Below are 21,818 nucleotides of genomic sequence, written 5' to 3'. Positions count from 1 at the left end.
AGATCTTACTGGAATAAGAACTACTCCAGTAAGAAACAATGTAGAAGAGGATGATATTGATAATATTATCTAACGATGAAGTTAATATTAGTATGTGCACATACCAATTTATTTCCAATAAAAAATGGAAAATGAATGTCTCCATAATTTAAAATTAAAATTAATTAAATAGTAATTAATCAAAATTTTAATTACGCTTCCAGGATTAAATATTTGGTAAATACAAACTCCGATTGGATATACAGCTTCGTGAAACTCGATATCTTCAAAATAAAAAATATAAATATACTTTCTTCTCAACAAAAACATATCTTCTTTAACAATGTCTTATTTAAATATTTATTAATTCAAATATTAGATACCAATATAACTTTCTCCGAATAAACCGCATTTGTGAAAATTAAGCCATGGCGCAGGTTCTTTGCAAAAATTTGAAAGATATGTATATATAATTGTTAAGATTATGTATAAATTGCATATAACATACATTTTTTTTTAGAATTAGATCTAACTAACACGTACAATATAGACAAATAAGACTTTGACTGTCTTACTGTTCGGACGTTGTGCCTCGATATGGCTGGTGACGTTTTGATTTCACCGTTTGTTTTGGAACGCATAAGAATTGTAAGCTTTTAACTAATTTTTACAGTGTTAATTAATTTTATTGTTTTTGACCAACGCGATATGTAACGATTTTGTATAGTTTTTCTATTGTTAAATGTATTATTTTCTCTTTTGTTTAGTTTTGCGTTTGTCTTGACGTTGTCAGGACACCACGTCAACGATGCAATTAAATTTGTTATGCGGATCGGTGTAACTTAAATTGAAGCACTTGATAAGGACCGGAATTCGGTCGAAACGTCGTGCAATCTTGTTTTAATTGGCCAGTTGGGTCGAAAATAAAACGACTTATTAGGCAAATAAAAGCCAAAACGCCGGTAACAAGGCGACAAATCTAAATGTATTTAAACATTCATATAAAAAACAAACGTTTCGGTCCTTCGCTTTGGACCATCTTCAACGCACCCGGGTTGCGTTTCAAAATTCATCGACTCACTCAGCTCAATACTGATTGGCTCACAATACCTGCTGTAAACCGTAGGTAATATGCGGTACGAAATGGAAATATTTTCTACGACTACTGCTACGGCCTACGACTCTCCATTGTAGATGACCCTTTAAGTAATGTCTTAAGTGATTGGTCAACGCACTCTACCGCACGGCGTTTACGCGTGTGCTTGCTTGCTTGCTGTCTCACGACCTCGGCGAAAGTAAAGCTCGCGAAATATACAGGTAACTTTCCAACGGTTCGTCCAAACCCCATCGTGTCGCATATCGTTTTACTCGTCTTGACGAGCCCTACGAGCGAATCCACGGTCGTTCGTCGCGTCCAACTTGTTTTTTCTAACAATGTATTTCTTACGTTACAGTGTGAATCCACAGAGCCTGTCGTTGAACCTGCCTCGGCAAAAGGTAGGTATTCGATCATTGTTATATTTTCTTATTACACGGTAAACTTTAACGAACAAATTTTATTGTTTACGTTTTCGTACAGATGACGGACAACGACAGCAGCAGCAGTCCAGAAAACGGGAGCGCGATGAAATTGAGCGGGAGCAGCAGCAACGGCAGCCCGATTAATGAGCCACTTGGTATGTGTACACTTAATTTTTCTTACACATTTCACGGTAACAAATTACTTATCTTTTTTATATAATTCGTACAGACATAGAAGAGATACTGAGAACAATCGAATACAAATCGAATGAATATTGGAAGAAAAGGCGAGACGCCGATCTTGAAAGACTAATCGTCTGGGCGGGTGGCGGAGCGGCGGCGTCGGTAGCCGCCAGAAAATTCATGTATCACTGGGAGAAGGGGGACACGCTGCCTTCGAATTGGCGCCAAACAATTTCGTCGTACCGGCCTGGGGACTTTAACACGCATTTAGATTTGACCAGCTGGCAACCAGAGCCGTACGAAACACATCTAAATCACTGGCATTACACACCGGAATTCGTAATAAAATTAACGCCCAGACAGGCGGCCAGAGAAAGAGAAATGTGGCTGGCTGCTGAGAAAGAATTGGAACGCCGACGAAGACTGCCGAAGACGAAAGCAAAGTGTGCGTGTGCGTGTCTGTGTGAGCGCGTGCGTGCGCAAGTGCGTGCGTGCGTGTTAATAATTTTATTTCTTTTCAGCACCACACGCGAACCACCGTTGACCTCGTCCGAGGAATCCGAAGACCCCGAGAATCCACGGCCGGGGCCGAGTAGTGGAGCAAAGCGTCGTTGGTAAAATAAAACCTATAAGACTTACTTTCTCTATTTTGTTTCCAAGTTTATTTCGTTCAACGCGTACTTAATCGTCTTGTATTTTATTTCAGACTGCGGTAGTAAACCACCCACCCACCGAGGAAGCTTTTTAAAACGCCTCATACACGTTTGTTACGCTATATTTTTTATTATATTTCACTTTATTTTATACTTAATTTTATAAATAAGCTCTTGCGTAGATATTATAAATGTCATTGGCCCCCCCTTCCTCCCTTATTTCCTTCAACTTCATCCATATTCCCTTTCCTTCCTATTCACCTTTCCTCCCCCCCCGTCGATGTGGCCGCCACCTTTTCGCGGTGACGGGGCTTGAACGTGCGCGTTCTCTAGATTTTGAAATCATACAAAATCTTGAACATATAATGCGAGAATTGAATATATTTGCTCAATCTTATCAAATGATGGGTGAAGAATTAGAAAATCAACGACAATTAGAAATAGAATCTGGAGAATTGTTGCCAGAATTACAATTATTATTTACATTAAGACCGGGTATGGATCGATATAATGCTCAAAGAATTAATGAAGTTGCTGCTGTTTTTCGTACAACTGCTGATGGAGAAATTCCAGAATCATACGTAAGAATCAACAATACGTAGTAGAAATGACAAAACTTTGCAAAATTTGTACCATGTATCCATGTGCACAAATTAGTACCATGGATCCAAATGTTAAACTATGGATATATCCATTATTTTATCCATATGGTACTCAAGGATGGAATTGCAATTTAACAAAATTAAATAGTAATAAACGAATAACTAGAGGCCAGTATATTAAATATCGCATGGCTATTCGTGATAAATTTAACGTCTTTTTATTAGGACGTCGTCTATTTCAACAGTGGCTTGTAGACAGTTATGTAAAAATGGAGGACAGAATAAATTATTGTAAAGATCATCAAAAAGAATTACGTATCGGAGACATTCATTTCCCATTTTTTATTGGAAATAAATAGGTATGTGTATTTTCTGGTATCTGTACATGTGTACAATGATTAAATTTACGCTACAAAAGTTTGTACTATTTGATTAATTTTTGACTTTTCAATACAGGTAACTCGAGATGAACCTGAGATTTCCATAAATAAAAAATGGGACCAAATAGATTATCTGCCATGGATTGATTTTTTTAATATTTCAGAAAGACGTACTAGTTATATTGGTATATGTAATATTTGAATTAATAAATAAGACATTGTTAATGTCTTTATGTTATAATATATAATATAACATGTAATATAATAAAATAAATTAATGTAATAAATAAGACAGCGATCCAGGATCCTTGGCTGCAAGCGGCATTTACACCAACCAGGACCTCGAAAAACTGTGGGACCATATAATGTTTCCCGCCAAAAAAATCGGAATACTGGACACCGTAGCACGAGGCGTAATGGGGGAACCGACCATAACACAAGGGATGTCACTCTCTTACCTCTTGGATGAAAATTCTTTGCAGAAAATCACAGAGAACGCCTGGAAGAAAATCTGGGGAACGTTCTTAAGTTTTGGCAACTGCAGGATTAATCGGAATATACTTCTGCGCAAGGACGGCAAAGCTAATAATCGACACTATTATACACGTCAATACATTTAGTCGGAGCACTGTGAGACTCGTTGACCAATCTATTACTGCATCTAGCGCGAGGGACGTCAAAGAATGACTAAAATCAAGAAAGGAAAATAGGGGTCCAGCAAGCACAATGACAATGATCACGTTGTCGGCTACGACGAAAATAATAACGACGACCACGATAAACTGGCCGTAAGAACGACAACCGAGCCATTGGTGGGTGATCTCGAGGCCACGGCAACGATCACCACAAAAACGACAACGACGACCAAGTCGAAGAAAACCACGACGGTGACGGCAACGGCGGCAGAGACCAATCAACAGCTCTCTGTTTTCCGTTGTCAATACGAGAAGATCGGCAAGTTCGGTTCGCGTAATTCGCTCGGGGGTCAGTACCTTTTCACATCGTGAGGACTTAGCCGCATTCTCACCGTTCGCGAGTTATAGTAGTGAGAAAGGAAATATGACATCAGTCATATTTCACTATGCGGCAGGAGAACCAGACTGAGTAGCGACTCTGTATAAAATATCGACGCGAATCAAACACGTGGTTCACGATACAAGGAGTGAGCCAGAGGCGAGCGGCGCGTAACGCGCAAATAATAAATCAGACAATATACGAAAACGAGCATCAGGAGCGTCGTCGGAGACGTTCGTCGAAGCGCAAGCTCCAGCTGCAGCAAACGCCTGCGGCATCTCAAAGCCCCGTCGCCGAGATTACCTCGACTCCGCGGCTGACGGGGAGAATGCAGCCGTCCGCTGCAGCCTCCACAAGCGAGATAAACGAGATGGAACAGCCGAAGTCAAACGAGCCCCGCCACAGGACTATACCGGTGGCATGCATCGTCCGGGTGGACGACAAGCGGCCCGAGGTGAACGACGAGCCAACGAGACAGCAGACACCGCCGAGCGGAGGCATCCGGCGAGCCATAATGAGAGACGACGCGGCGTGCCCGTATCGACGGGCAAAAGCGACGGCCAGCGGGCCGTGATAAAAATATTTTCTTTTTTCCCTTTTGACATGCGGTTAAATTTTTTTTTGTTTTATTTTGACATGTGGTTCAATTTCTTTATGTAGTTTGACATGTGGTCTAATTTCTTTATTTTGACATGTGGCGTATTTACTTTTCCTTTTGATATACATATTGTTTCTCGATTTCTCATTCGTATTTTGATTATATGTCATAATGACCGCATAACACGGCATTCAAGTTTAAGTTTGTTTAGACATATGTGTGTGGATACGCGCGAGGCGTAAAAGTTTCATTTGTTGTTCGAAATATAATTAACAACAATGTTGAGTTTCATTGCGACCGTATTTTCCTGAGGTTATTAGTAATTAGATGCGTAACATAAAAATAAAAGTAACTTTTCTTGCCAAAATATGATATAGCGTTAAGGTTGCGTAAATAAAGAATTAAATATAGGGATTATTATTCTTGGCATCATATACATCGTTATTATACGAAAAAACAGTATCTTATTAGAGTACATAGATTGCGCGCGTGTAATTACTTTTGATTTTCATTTCCGACGACATACGTCATTTGCGGCGCGTAATGCGTAGAAATTAATTAATCGAGATCTATCTCGAATTGCGACGATCATAATGGTTGAATAAGGTCATCGCGCGATCCGTGAGTGAATTGATTCACCGGTTCGCGAAAACGCGAACCGGCGACTATCGCCTGGAAGTCGTGACATAGACGCCCTTAATTAAATATAACGAGAACAAATGCGGCGATATCAAGTAGAATCCCGAGATCGCGTCTATAAGGTCCGCGACGATGTCTAACCATCGGGTCGCAAAAACACGAACCCAGGGTCATCGCCCGGAACTGACGATATAGATGCGTCAAGGAGAACCCGAGGAACGCGGCTGTGAGGTCCGCGACGACGTTCGACCACCGGGTCGTAAAAACGAAAACCCGGTGTAATCTCCGGGAAGTCGAGGTCGGAACCCATCGAGGGGGACCTAATGAAGGCCATCCGGGGGTCCGCGACGAGATTTGACATCGGGTTCGAGAACGCGCAAACCGACGGTCAGCGTGGCCAGATGACCGTACGTATGTCACGAGTAGGGCCCCGAGAAACCTACTATGAGATCCGAGCGTGATTCACCGAGCGGTTCGCAAACGAGCACCCTCGCTCCCGGCCGAACAAGAAAAAACTGCAGCGGACACTGAACACGCACACACTCAACTTTGATGATCTCCTTCGTACCATATTGCTATGCAAAATGACCTAGAAAACGTGAAAAAATCTAGTATCCGCAACAAAATTCACAATATGTATCCACAATTATAAACTTTTTTTTTCTTTTTTTCTTTCCTTCTCTTCTTTTCTTTCTCTTTTTCTCGAAAAGGACTGAAAATGATAAAATCCAGATATCGAAAATATGAAAACTGTATTAACTAAATTAAGAACAAATGTACCTAAAACCCGAAAACTCGAGCAATAGTCAGTACGATCTCGACTCGCAAAGAACACGCAACCGAAGATTCCCAGCGATCATTTATAAGTGCGCAAGAAGTTAACGTAAACACTAAATAAAACAATTATGTTATACATATACATACATTCAACGTTGAAACAAAAGAATATTGTTAACTGCAAATGTTTGTTGTTTGTCGCTCCACGACAATACGTGCCCAGCGTCCGACGTGCGTGCATTCTCGAGAATATTTTTATAAATTATAAGGAAATGTGTACTGTACTGCTCGAGAGTATACCGACATGCTGATTACGTACGAAATGGCTGAAGAAACGTCTGTGCCGCCGTTCGACTTTACGCGGAACGATTCCCCGGGCGTGAACGACATCCCGGATACAACGTAATTTTGGGATGTGTCCGACGCGCCAGAAAGACAGGCTCTCTTTTACCACATTGGTGACATGCTGGTGCACCATTGCAACGTCGCGTAATCGACGAAGAGAGAATCCTCCAAGCATTCAAGGATTTCGAGGAGAACCTTGAGAACCCCCAGAGACGACCTACCGTGCGCCGTGTCGCTGGTATGCTAGGTCTCTTCCGAAGCGTCGTACATCAGGTTCTACGCCAGAACGGATTGCACCCGTTTCATTATCAACGGGTGTAGCAACTTATTGCAAGAGATGGAGAGCAGCGCGTCTATTATTGTGAAGGTACTTTTATCATCTTTCTTTAATGTTTACGCTGCTTTTAACAAATATTAATTATCGGCGAAATACGTCGGCGAATTAGCTACAAAATTTAGAAGAACAAAATAAAGAAAAAGATCGTATACATAACATTTTACACGTCGGCGAATTAGCTACAAAATTATCGGCGAAATACACAAAGTTCCTCGCGCAGTGTCGACGGAACGCCCTTTTCCCCGACCGCATCCTGTGGACGGACGAAGCGACCTTCACACCAAATGGCGTGTTTAACTCCCATAATTTTTTATTATGGAGAGACGAAAATCCGCACGCCATTCGCCAAGGCGCGTTTCAATATCGCTGGTCGATAAATGTTTGGGCAGAAATAAAAGCGAACTGAATTGTAAGTAGTAAGTTTAAAAAAGAATTAAAAGTAAAGGACATTTATATATATTTTCAACAGTATTCCTTCTATAAGGAATATGACAAGTGGTGGAAGAATAGAATCAGATATTTATTGTCGACGAATGAACGATTCGTCAAAGCAAGTAAAGAACCAAAACAAGGTCATTATTGGAGGTTAAATCAATTATCAATTATCGAGGTTTTATGAGTTAAGAAAGTCCGTCTTTGTCTCCCTCGCAGTTTTTTTCAAAACACACTCTATGATTTTCAGATCAGTCCCTATATTCTCCCGCTACGCTTAACCGGGGAAATTTACGCGCGGTTTTTGGAAAATGAGTTGCCCGGTCTTCTCGAAGACGTTCCCCTTCGCGAACGGGAAAAGCTCATTTTCCAAAACGACGGGGCTCCTGCGCATTTTTCGCGACAGGCGCGAAATGTTTTAGACGCGCGATATCCGGACAGATGGATGAGTCGAAGTGGCCCAATCATTTGGCCGGCGCAATCGCCGGATCTTAACGTGCTCGTCTATTTCGTTTGGGGTTACATCAAAGATTTAGTCGAGCACAGGCGTGGTGGTACAGAAGCTGAGGTACGAGAAGAAATTCTCGCAGCTTTCAATACCATCACGCCGGAAATGCCGCGCGACGCGCAATATTACTCGAAGGACCGAACTCTGTACGAGAACGAGGAAGGCACTTCGAACAGTTCTTGCATTAAAATACGAGAATATTTTAATGCAAAGTGGATTAGACCTACTGGGCATACCACTTAAAAAAAAAATGCGCCATGCTATCTACCGCAAGGTGATGTGGAAATGATAGCGCTCTATCATTTTCTTGCCACAGAAAAAAAAATATTAAAAATAAGTCGTTTTATTTTCGACCCAACTGGCCAATTGAAACAAGATTGCACGACGTTTCGACCGAATTCCGGTCCTTATCAAGTGCTTTAATTCAAGTTACACCAATCCGCATAACAAACTTAATTGCATCGTTGACGTGGTGTCCTGACAACGTCAAGACAAACGCAAAAAATTCTTATGCGCTCCATTTTGCGTTTGGCGGGTACACACTTACACAACGACCATTTTGAACTGATATCCCTTGCGATCTCGCTGTTCACTAACGTACCTACGGATTTAGTTTTGACGAGTATCAAGGATAGGTGGCCTTACATCGCGGCAAACACTACCGTACTACAGGAAGAATTTTTGAGAGCTGTTCAATTTGTGCTGGACTCAACGTATTTTGTATTTGATGGGGTAATTTATAAGCAAACTTTCAGTTCGCCGATGGAATCTTCTCTGTCTCCTGTGGTCGCGGATCTGGTAATGCAGAATTTGGAGAAGGCATTAGAACGCCTCCCCATCGTTATACCGATTTCCTAATCTAACCTTGCAGCCGACGGCAGCGATCGAGCACGAGCAGCGGTCGCAGCAACGTCAACTACCGACCATCACAGATTATAGGGTGTTGGCGCAGCCGATGCTCAAGAGGCCAAAGGTGCAAGGTGAACCGAAGCAGCCCAAGACGGCGTTACGAAGGAACGACGGGGCAGTTTGGCAGAGGGAACAGTCGCGGAGCGAGCGTAGTGCGTGCGCGAATCTTTGTGACAGAGAATCTATAAAAAAAAATCTATATATAACGAGTGAACAATATAGTAATGGACTTTAGATATAGATTATAGTAATGGATTTTAGATATAGATTAAGTGGATGAGAGATTCACGAATAAAATAACCGATTAAGGGAAAAAGGTTTGGAATTACAGGATTGCGGGGCGAGAGCGACAATCAATGTATGACGAGCGGCGTAAGTGCGATTAGGCATAGAAATTAAGTGTCGCGGTACAAGCCGATTCGATTGCGAGACGGAACCATAGAAAAAAAGACTTTGAGATTAAAAAACCTTTTACCCGACAAAATACACTGTAATGTATCCTCATTTTCCTCACCATTCTTTTCCACAGGCAACGGAGAAAGGGGGGAAAAGAACGAAACAAATTCGATAAGATGAGACGCGATTACATCAATGGATAAGTATAAGCAAATAGATTCACGCGAATAAATCAATAGCTGACAAATTGATTAAAAGCTCGGAGGCTCGATTCAGAGAAAACATATTAATTGACCGAACAACGCGAAATAATGAAATCGGGGTAAGTTGACAATACGGCATTGACAAAATAGAGTTGTACGAGTAAGATTACACGATATTACATTGAGATCCACGATGATAGGGGTAGTTTGGCAATTTTCCCGAGGCCGGGGCAAAACCGTCAATGAAACGTAAAATTTACTTCGAGACACTTAGGAACGCGTGTACGTTAATTCTCAAACTTTTGAGAAGATCCGGGGCGAAACCGTCACCCGTACAAAATGCGAGAAAACGCGTTATCCATCGAATGGCATTAACGATCGGTATGGCAACCGTGAGAACCGGTCCGATGATCCAACAGAGTCCGGATCAGCTGGTACGACCCACGAACATCGAAATAAAGTTGACCTGTTTGACGAGAGATGCGACAGGGGTTCCCAACTGGGGGTAATAGCGACCACGCGAAGCGAACCGTCGATCGAGCGATCTGACGATAAGCGAAACTATTCGAGCGGTAAAGCGGCGTGAGAATATTACAAGTATCATCGAGAAACCGTCGTTGGATAAAAAAGTACGCGCGAAACATGCGAAACCTAATCTGAACCGCGACGCGAGGAAGCGAAAATTAACGATATCGACGTTAACTTTTTGGATACTACGGTAATTATTAACAATAAGATCGTAGAATTTAATTGGTATCATAAGCGTACGTTTTCGGAGCGATATTTAAGCTTTTTCTCCCACCACCCGACCTGTCATAAAATAGGCACAATTTTTGGCTTGGTCGATAGAGCGTTTTTGTTGTCTTACCGAAGGTATCACCAAGAAAATCTTAGTAAACTTGTCAATATTTTATTAGATTTTTATTACATTAAGCCCCAAACCAATGGGATTAATTTGCAGGAGGACACTGCGAAGCTAAGCGTCTATTTACCGATTATCGAGAAATTTTCTCATATGTAACAGCGCCTCTCGGTTATTTACACATCTAATGGTTAATTGTTATTTTCGATGCTTCGTGTGCTCCTGAACAATGTAAGCCTAACGCTCCCGCAATAACGACTTGTAGAGTAAACTAAATAATAATTTACGCCACAGCGCAGAGAGCTGACGTTTATAAGCGATAATTTTGACAAAAATTCCAAAATAAATTTAGCAGAAGTAGACTCAAAGCAGAAAACCACTTTTACAAGCAAAATTAAGAAATTTATTGATAAGAGAACTAAAAAAACAACAACTGAATTTGGCACACATCCTAACATATTTCAGCAAAGTCAATATCAGCAACAGAACTGAAAAATGTTACAGCAAGTTCGAGCTCTTAAAAAAGGAATTTAAAGTAATATTTAAAAATTTGCGCGTATTGCAATGTCTATAATTGTTTTAAATAGAATTAACTAAAATTATATAAACTACATTTTAAAAAATTTATTGCTTCCTCATAGAGGAAGCTTTGTGATAGTAAAAAAAAATTTTCGAGATTTTGATGGAAATAGGTTTAGAATGTTCTAAAATGTCGAAAAATCGTATTAGTAAAAAATGTCCGGAAGTATGTATGTATGAGTGAATGTACGAATTTTTTGTACACGCATCTACTTCTACAATTTTTTAGATACCGGGTTGAAATTTTTCACACAAATAGAGTATCATAGAAAGTATGTTCTCCTCAAATTTTATTAAAATCGGTTGACCGGTTTAGATTTTATTGGAATTTTTTTTTTTAGAAAAGTATGTTTTATCCTATAACTTTCTCAATATTTGAGATAGCGATCTATATCTAATTCTATTAAATTTTTCAGTTTTTTCTACCCCTATTTTCATATATAATTAATTAATATTTGGTTAATTAGTTCTGGAGTTACAGATGTTTGAAATTTCGGAGATTTTGATCGCGTATAAAGCTAAGTCTAATCAACCGAATTTAAAAGAATTATATATGAAATAGGGGTAGAAAAGACTGAAAATATAATAAAATTAGAAATAAATCGATATCTCCAAATTTTTTTGCTCTGTTTTGGTGTTCTCTACTATCTAGGTCTAAAAATTGATTTATAGATATCTCGCTTATTTGCAGATATCGAATCTCGAACGTAAACATTTCGATACATTTATGTTCGATTAATATTAATTCAATTTTTTTCAATGAACATCGAATTTATTATATGTTATTTTGTAAAGATAGGAGAGAACACCAAAAAAGAGAAAAAAAATATGGGTAACACGATAACTGAGAAGAAAATGCAGCATGAAGAAAACGATAGGAGGGATAATGGTAAAAGAGAGAAAAAGGAAGAAAAAAAGATAGAGAAGAAAAATTTAGAAAAAAAAAAAAAATAGAAAAGATCGCAGGTACACTATTACTTAAGTTGCTTAATTTTCCTAAAATTGTAAGTGTTGATATCTGCGCAGAATTGAAATATTAAACGTTATAAAATATTTAGGATTTTGGAGAAAATGAGAGAACAAGATGGGAGAAGGGATGAACCGAGGAAGCTTTGTGAGCAAAGGTTTCTACTTGCACACTTAAAAACTATACCGAAGCAATGTCGTTCTGGCTGACAGACTTTTATTGCGGATCTTTCCGAGAATTTTACCGGATATCCGACCCGCCCGTGGACCAATCGGCATCGACCAATCTCTCTACAATCCTACTGTATTAGGATACAGACCGAAAAGGCCAACAAGGAGCAGGAGACTGTTGCGTGCAATTTTAGAAATAACTGAGCTTGACATTGAGAAAATCATATTAATAATAAGAAAGCGAGAAGTTCCTCCTGAATGGTTTATAGTTATTCTACATTCAAAAGAAAAGGAATTGAAAATAAAGCCCAGGTTATTTGCAATGCTTGTCCTAGAAATGAGAATGTATTTTTCGGTAACAGAGAAAAATATAGCAGAGAATATATTTCCTCATTATCCTCAACAAACTATGACCATGTCAGAATCAGAGCTCAGCAAAAGAATTTATAAATTTACAGAAAAATCTACTGGTCAGTTGTCCCATTTTTCATAATGATTGATTTCAAATCTTGGAATATCCATTGGAGTAAGATGTCAACTGATGATGTGTTTAGAATGATAGATCATCTCCATGGATTATCTGGAGTATATACATTTACACTTGAGTTTTTTGAACAATGTCTTACTCTTCTATCTTCTCCTCTTCTTCCTCCTGAAAGTATAGAAGGAATCAGACAGGCTGGACAATTTACTCCTGAAGAATGTGCTACACTGTGGTATAACCATATGGGGGGATGGGATGGACAGAGGCAAAAAGAATGGACTCTAGCAACTATAGCATTACTTCTGTGGGTAGAAGCAAGGACAGGAATACAATCACAAGTAGTAGGGCAAGCAGATAATCAGATATGTAAGATTCTTATACCAAGGAAAGATAATGGAATGACAGATGAGGAATATATTCTAACACATATGGATGAAATTGGAAAGCATATAAAATTATTTACAAATACTCTTGATGAAGTAGTAATAGAAATGGGATTAGTTTTCAAGAAGGAGGAATCTCTGGTCTCATCTGTGTTAACAATCTATGGTAAAGAAATGACTTACAAAGGAGCTCAATTGAGCCAAGCTAGTAAAAAGATCTCGAGAGCATTAGCTGAGGTTAATATCGCTGTTCCTTCTCTCTATTCTAAAACACTTACAATACATTCAGCTGGATTGAGTACATCCCAAAAGACACATACTCCTGTTATTCCATGTATATTAGCAAATACACTCTCTTTAATCAACTTCATAAATGGAGCTAGATATTCATTATTAAGTAGAAAAAGGAACCCTAACATGCAGATTTGACTTGATTTGACTCGTCTGTGCTTTCTCTATTACATATTTGTATCATATTTCTTGAATAATTTAGACGGTTGGCTGTATAATTCAGTCGCCATACTGTATATTCGACGTAGAAAAAAAAAATTAACGAAAGATAATAGAAATCTAACAGAAATATTCGCAATTACTTAATTAACATAAAAACAGTTATAATAAAGTCGAAAATGACAAAAATATCAACCATCAGTATTCGACAGCGATCATTCATCGACGCGTTGACATCAAATCGAAGTCGATTCGATTAATCATTTCCAGCTGGGTATTATATAAAGTGCGTTCTACTTAACGCCGAAACAATATTAAAATTATGTATGTAATATATTTTAGTGATATATAGTAATTATCACTGGTATATGTTTATGCGTATCCCAACAGAAATAGCAAATCAGATTTGATATGCCGTTGCCGGCCATGCCGGCAATGATGAACAACGGCAGCAGCAGTTTCAACAACTGCTGGATCAATTACGAGAAACCAGTTACGAGAACCAATACAACCAATACAACCAATACAAAATCCCCGTGTAGAATTTTGCACGGTACAGCAATATCAAAATTTGGCGCAGGAAGTACACCAGCTGCAGAGATTGTTAACAGACCTGCAAAATGTGGTGTTGCAGATGCCTGAGCAAATTCGGCGCTATCGGCGCCATCGCCGTAATCGCCGTAATCGGTAAATCATACGGCTGCAGGATCCTCTTAACGTGTTAAATAGAGCGGATGCAATTTGTTTCTTTTTACGGTAACTATTAAAGCAGTCGTTCCGAAATCGTCCCTCGTTCAAGCAAGATTAAATTCTCGAAATTAATCGTCTCGACAGACTCTTAATTCGCCGACTTGATTCCCAAGCTCAGACATCGATGTCATTTACAACTTTATATGCGTGAACAAATGTTGATATTTTTCCTATTTTTATCTGTAGCACACAGGCATATTTTGGTCATTAAAATCTGGAGTATTCTATAAGGGTATAATAGTTATTTGTGTAACAAGTGCGGGAAGTTGAGAATTGGACACGAGTGCGGAGTGGACGCACGAGCCGAAGGCGAGTGCGATCACCCGCACGAGTGTCCAATTCTCATCCCGCACGTGTTACACACCCTATTTTATATTACAAAGTGCGTGGAAAGTGGCCCATTATTGCGCGCGCGTCATCTGTGCGACGGATGGCCGATTCCATACACGAGTCAAAACAGTGCGGTAATGTTTACATTACCGCACAGTTTCGAAGAAACAGTGCGGTAATGTTACATTACCGCACTGTTTTGACTCGTGTATGGAATTGGCTATTTGTCACACAGATGGCGCGCGCGTAATGGGCCACTTTCCACGCACGTGTGATATAAAGGTTATTTATGTCACGATCCATAAAATTTATTTCTCGATTGATTAATTAACTATTTGTAATTAACTCAACATCGCAAAATATTTCAATTTTTTGTAGGTTTGTGGAAACAAACCAAATTCTTATGAATACGCACGAGCCTATATTTTATGAAACGCCGACTATTTCACGGCAGAAATACTTTATTTCAATAGATGAAGATAATATAAAATGTTCTAAATTCCACATTCCCACTTCCACATTCCGAAAGAACGGAGAATATTGGTAAGTTAGTTATCATAATTCGAAAATTAGTGAATCCAGCGAGAATCGGCACAAATTAATGTCATTGTTGTCGTTCTATTTTTCAGAGTCGACGACCGGCGTTTCCTCCGTCTATCTTCTACGGACGTACCTCGTTTGTCGTCCTTGAACGTTGCTCGAACGTTGCGTCAGCCTCTCGCTTTGGCCTTCGACGCATTCCACTTCCACATTCGGAAAGAACGGAAAATATTGGTAAATTAATTATCATAAATCGAAAATTAGTGAATCCAGCGACAATCGGCACAAATTAATGTCATTGTTGTCGTTCTATTTTTCAGAGTCGACGACCGGCGTTTCCTCCGTCTATCTTCTACGGACGTACCTCGTTTGTCGTCCTTGAACGTTGCTCGAACGTTGCGTCAGCCTTTCGCTTTGGCCTTTGACGCATTCCACTTCCACATTTGGAAAGAACGGAAAATATTGGTAAGTTAATTATCATAATTCGCAAATAGTAGATGTGCAAACCATTAAGCCGGGTCCGTATTGTCAATTTGATTTTTTTTACATTTGCATGCGATTTTGTCGGTTTGGTTTGATTTGCCCAGGTAGCACATATTAGTTTCAAATCTACGCTTAGAAAACTTCCAACAGTTGCAAAATAAACGTTCTGCTGAACGTGGTCATTGAAAGAACATTTATACGTGTGTTCCGTTTTGAAGAACTTCCTGAAATGGTGAACATCAGTAATGCAATTAAGTTGGAGTGAGACAAGTATATTTTGTTTCACTTTAACTTATTATATGAATGTGCACCAGTTCAGGAATTTCTTCGAAAAAGAATATACGTCATAGATGGTATATGCATAAAGCTTTTAGAAGCCTTTGACGCATGTCTCAAAGACGGCATAAACACGTTCAAAAGACGTGAAAAGTAGGAATTTTAAACGTCTTTATCTAAAATGTCTTTATCGTTAAAACAAAACGTTTCTATAATAGTTTCTATAATAGTTTTTTAACGGGATAGTTATTTTATCGGGAAAGAAACGTTCCTTCGAACGTTTTTCGAATGGACATTTTTACTCGTGACAAACGTCTCTAGAAATTGGTTATAAAACGTTTCGGAAAACGCTTATAAAACATTTTTGAAACGTTTGTGTGCTACCTGGGTAGTTTCAAAACAAATAGTGAAATTCAATTTGATTTCACAAATCCTTCGGAGTTGCACATCTCTAAATACAGTACAATTGTAAGAGTTTATATGAAAATTCCCAAATTGCTTAACTTCTATTAGAACATGAGCAAAAGTTGTTGCGTTCCTGGCTGCAAGTCAGGAGGAAAAGTGCCGTCACACAAATTTCCAAAAGATGTTGAGAGATGTTCACAATGGGTACACAGTTTAAAATTGGGTCACTTAATAAATTATTGTGCTCAGGATTTACAAAGATTTGTAGTATGCCATAAGCACTTTGCAGAAACAAATTATTCCTGTTCTTTTCATTTTCGTAAGTTGATAAATACAGCAATACCTGTCATGGTAGCTGATACGATAGAACAAAATCAAGTTCCAATCTCAGGGCAAGAGACAGAAAGTTTAGCTTCTCAAAATGAAGATATTGAAAAAAATCAAGTTCCTACAATCTCAGGGCAAGAGACAGAAAGTTTAGATTCTCAGAATAAAGATATAGAACAAAATCAAGTTCCTACAATCTCAGGGCAAGAGACAGAAAGTTTAGATTATCAGAATAAAGATATAGAACAAAATCAAGTTCCTACAATCTCAGGGCAAGAGACAGAAAGTTTTGATTTCAGAAGAATGAACTCAGAAATGAAGAGACAGATAGTTTAGATTCTCAGAGTGAAGTTATCCAAAATGATAATAATGATAATGGTCAGAGAAATACGGAAAAATCTTCAAGAAGAAGCAAACATGTCAGACCGAACTTAGGAAATGTGACACGTGTTCGTAATCTAAGTCCAACAGCTAAATCGTTGTATGATGTTGCTGTAAAATTGAGACGCAACAATCGATATTTAAAGCGTCTTGTAAAAGACTCCAGAGCAAAGATTAACATGAAATCAATTACTTTAAAACGAACCAATTCAACCACACTTGTGCGAGAACAATTTCTGAACATGATATTACGGAATAACGATGTTCCTCCTACCGTTTCAAGATTGAGATAAATGTATTTGTAGCCGACGCATAGCCGATTTGCAATACGTAACGAGTACGCTCGACGAGCGGCAATAATGATTAATATTGATTCGAGTAAATTGCAAGCGAATTATGTCGAGCGAGTGAGCTCTCTGCATCTCATCTACACGGAAAAGAATAAACAATTCAATTGGATATTATTTTATCCAAATATGTATTTCGATTATTAAAACAACCGTCTGATATGTTTTCGTTTAAATAATATCCATTGAAATTAACTGTATATGTTTGTAGCGGCCCGTGACGCCGACGTTTAATTGCGGCGCATTTTTTTCCGTGTAGTGTGGAACATTCCTTGACATACCTGAAGTGCGACCTCTCGCCGTTAAATTTATTTGTTTGTCATTGTACCGAAATGACTTGCCGATACTGTGTATGTTGCATTTTTCTAAGAGCATCGGTTTAAAACGCGAAAATAGTCGTATGCTGCATTTCAAATTTCAAATTTCAAACTTTTGATTTCAAATTTTTTCCATTTTTTCTTGACCGTAGAGTCGCAGAACTAGTTACAAAATTCGCGCAGGTCATTGGTTACAATAAATTTTCCATTTGCTCATGCGGTTTTTCTGCTTTAAATGATTTTTTCGGTTTAATTGTAATGGTCGTTTTTGATTAATAATGGCGATTGTTAAATAACCGCACATAATTTATGGTTAATATGGTTTTCGATGTCGTTTTCATGCTTACAATTTTTTGGGGTTTAATTATATGTGACATCGGGTGGCCGGGACACCGGGACACCCGACACGGGTTATTGTATCATCTATGTCCATGTTTTGTATATTTGCTATATTGCCTTTGCTTGTTGAAGGCTCCGGACTTGTATCTTCACTAGAAGAGAAAGTTATACATTTCTTAAGATTTTTCTCACTACTCTTTGGTGCAACTTTCTGTCCATTCTCATAATCTATTTTGTGTATTCTTGTCTTAGCTGATTTAATACCAACCCGAGTCCTCGCAGTTATGAGTCACCTTTGCCACTAGACCACACTGGTTCCCTACGAAGACGAAATGTTGAAAAATACTGTTAAATTATCAACAATCCATAAACCATTAATTTTTAAAAAAAGAAAAAAGGAAAAAAGAAAGTAAACTTGAAAAGAGAGAGAAAAAAGATTTCTATTTTCCATTTCTAAGATCAAGATGTCCATACAACTTTTTCCAAACATACTAGACAAACATCAGATTTATTTAAGATATTTAAATGTAAAGTGTATTGGTAACAATGCAATAATAATTAATAACCTATCGTATAAAAAAGCATGGAAATTGGCTAATAGAAAATACCTAGTCCCTTGGGTAATGTCTCGATTGCGCACCTACCCTCTTGACAAAGAAATTATTATAAGAGAAAATGAGAAGCAACTAACGTACTTCGTTCCCGTGGCTGACATCAGGATTTTGTAAATTTCATTTCCCGTATCTGACATGCGTGACCCATTTTTGCTTCAACAACAGATCTGTTGTCATATATAACAAGATCAAGTCGAATATGATTATACATAAAAATATGATCATATATCACGCCAAATTTCGGATCTGCAATGATTCCATATAATTATATAAAATTCATATAAATTCTAGATCTTTTCATATCTAATTTAGAATCTTTCATATTTAATAATATATTTTAAATCTGACCATATTATACCCATTTTTTTCTCGGGTATTTCGAAATATAATATTCGAAATATGTATTATTATACATATAAACTAGAATTTTATTAGTATTTATACGTTTAGCGTTTAAAAATTATGACTTCAATGTTGCTTTCAAATATTATTAAATAATATTGCGTAGAACGCGTGATTCCGTGATATCCCTCCTCCACCTATTGTGTCGGAAATGATCGGAAACAAATAAAGAAAATTTTTCGAAATAGTTTTGATCTACCACACAAACTGTATTTACGGATAATGATAAAACATTTGCTTCACATAAATTTCAACAATTCCTACGAATAAATAGTAAACATAAAGTATACGGCTTCGTATAATATAGCAACAAATGGTCAGGCTGAACGTTTTATACAAATGATTCTTTAAATGTCGATTTAGCATTAAATAACGGAAATTATTGTAATTTAAAAATAAATCAGTTCTTATAAATTACGTACCAAGAACCGCGTTGTTACTCTCATAGCCAAATCACTATATTGATTTTTTATTATCAAAAGTCTTAAAGAATTTTAGCATTAAATAAGTTATTATTACAGTATAGAACAATGCCATATGCAATAACAAATATGTCTCCTGCGGAAATGTTCTCAACAGAAAACTATGCAGTAGATTAGATGTAATGTTACCTACTATATAAAATAAAACTGTCAAAAGCTTTGGGTTGATTGACTACATTTTTCTCGCTTTCGAATAACGAAAGGTGTTAAATTTAATAACTTCTGACAGAGTTAATTCCTTTTGTGTTCCGACAAAAACTAGCATAATAAATACAAACACGTTAAGTACAAATTTCTCGTGCGGAGAGAGAGTAGCGTGTAAGAATTATTTGAAAGACGAAAAATGGAAATTCGATAAAATTACAGATCGATTGAGAAAGTTGCATTATAAGATAGTCGTTCGATGATGGCTGTTCCTGGATAAGACATGTAAGTCAAATGCGTTCCATAGAAAGTAAACACTCTTGTAGAGTCTCAAACTAATGATTATTACTAGAGTTTTAAATCACATGAACGGAATGAACAAGATGATGTTTTCAAGAGACATGCCGAACAATCTCGAAACAAAACACAAATTAATATCCGCGTTTCTCTACAGACAGAACCTAATCATCTTTTTGATCAAGCGCAACATACACCACGACGCTCTGTTAGAGTACGAACATTTTAGAGCGTTCATTGATAAGTAGTCAGGTCGTTAGAAAACGACCTGATTACTTATCAATGTATGCAGCGAAATAACTTTTTTCTTAAAAAGGGATAGATGTGTGTTCATATTACGCGCGCTCTACTGGATTAGACGCTCTAAGATAAGACGCGATGAAGTAACTAGATAGACAAAGTACTGCAATCACAGACATCTATATTAAACATCCATGGACAACGATTCGTCTCATACACGGACCTTATAGATATGGACTGGCAACTGCCTACAGTTTATTATAACGTACGGAGGAAGTTAGAGAAAGAACCATCTTCTCTCTTTTTTTCTTTCCATACTTCCAGACACTTTGAAGAAAGAAGTATATTTCTCTCTCTTTTCCTCTTTCGGTGCTTCCGAACACTTTAGAGAAAGAAGTACGTGACAAGGTGTGCTATGCATTGCCAGTCAATGGTCAATATTGCCTTAAATTTCGCTACATGGTCTTGCTCACCAAATATCGCAGGCCCAATTTTTAAACATTTAAGTAATTGGGAAAAAACGCGATAAAAACATGAAAAACAAAAAATATATATGACCAAGCAAACACAAAAGCAGATAAGGGAAATTCTACATAAATCAGCTGATTACGGTGATTATATTTTTGTAACAATTAGCCTGCATATCTATAAGGTCTATGGTTCCATATCTGACTAGTGAAGCAAGTCCGAAAGATGCCTCCTCTGTTCCATCCATTAGATTCATGTATGTATGCGTCACGTATGTGTGTATACTAAATTGCTACTCCTTTATACCGTATCAAAAACATGAATTCCAAAAAATATGTATCACATATATATGACGAGTGAGCATCTGCGCATCCGTGGCGTAAATAAAAGAGGAAATGGTAGATATGTAACACATATTGCTTGAAATTCAATCAATTAAGTAACATTCATATCTTTTACACAACGCATGAGTTATGTACATACTTTTCAGGTCCACGTGGAAGTGATTTTGTAAAAATTAGCAGTCTAGTATATAACATATAGATGTTTGTAATCGCAATTCATAAGACTCAATGCTTTAGCATTTAGAGTCAAATGGCGTCGAATAATGGTCATAATGTACACTTATCTTATTACATAATGTAACATAGCTATACATATTAAGTGCAATTTTCCTAATCTGATTCTGTGTATGAAACATTATATGTATGTACGCGTTTCTTTGTGTGGTCGCATAGTTGTAGAGCCAAAATGGCGGATAATTTATCTATTGCGATATTTTATCTATCTACTTTAGACTTAGACTTTAGGATGCGCTATTAACAAGTGAACGCAATAAGCATAATTCCGTTCTTTCTTTTGCTATTTCCGCCATTGCACATCTGCTTCCAGACAGTTAAGCCTGGTTTTTATATGGTGCCCGCATGACCACGCGCATGGTATGTAAATTGTATCCTTATCCTGTGTAATAAAATTGTATATTGTGTTGCCATATTAATTTGCAATAGTTATTTAAATTATCCACAGAAATACATAATAAAAAAGAAAATGAAAACGGACCTAAAACTAACAATAAAAGAAACAAAAAAATTGTACAGATAACATCACTTATCTACTCTCTTGGCATACACCAAACAGAAACTTACAAATGCTTGAACTTCATTTCTAACATCCGCACTATTTAAGTGCTTCTGTAATACCAATTTTATTGCACAATGTGACAAATCTATCCTTTAAGGCTCCTGGTTAGTCACCGCGGTCATATTAAATTTCTTGCTATCGAGGCGAGAAATTACCCTATTTTGT

General features: G+C 37.8%; 1 protein-coding gene and 1 pseudogene across 3 annotated transcripts in view; both read left to right on the top strand.

The window, feature by feature from the left end:
- Positions 1-7,028: 7,028 nt before the first annotated feature.
- LOC139818534 (uncharacterized) lies at positions 7,029-8,156 on the top strand (annotated as a pseudogene).
- Positions 8,157-14,900: 6,744 nt separating this feature from the next.
- Positions 14,901-21,818, top strand: part of LOC139818838 (uncharacterized) — a 39,632-nt gene continuing 32,714 nt past the window's right edge. For all 3 annotated transcript variants that reach the window (XR_011733532.1, XM_071787824.1, XM_071787825.1), the window contains exons 1-3: positions 14,901-14,994; positions 15,081-15,225; positions 15,312-15,456. The gene's annotated coding sequence lies outside the window, so the exon portion shown is untranslated. The remainder of the gene's footprint in view (positions 14,995-15,080; positions 15,226-15,311; positions 15,457-21,818) is intronic.

This window comes from Temnothorax longispinosus, chromosome 9 (genome assembly GCF_030848805.1).
Source record: "Temnothorax longispinosus isolate EJ_2023e chromosome 9, Tlon_JGU_v1, whole genome shotgun sequence".
In the NCBI taxonomy this organism is placed as follows: domain Eukaryota; kingdom Metazoa; phylum Arthropoda; class Insecta; order Hymenoptera; family Formicidae; genus Temnothorax; species Temnothorax longispinosus.
The sequence above is the reverse complement of the archived record's forward strand: the minus strand, read 5'-3'. Positions and strand labels throughout refer to the sequence as shown.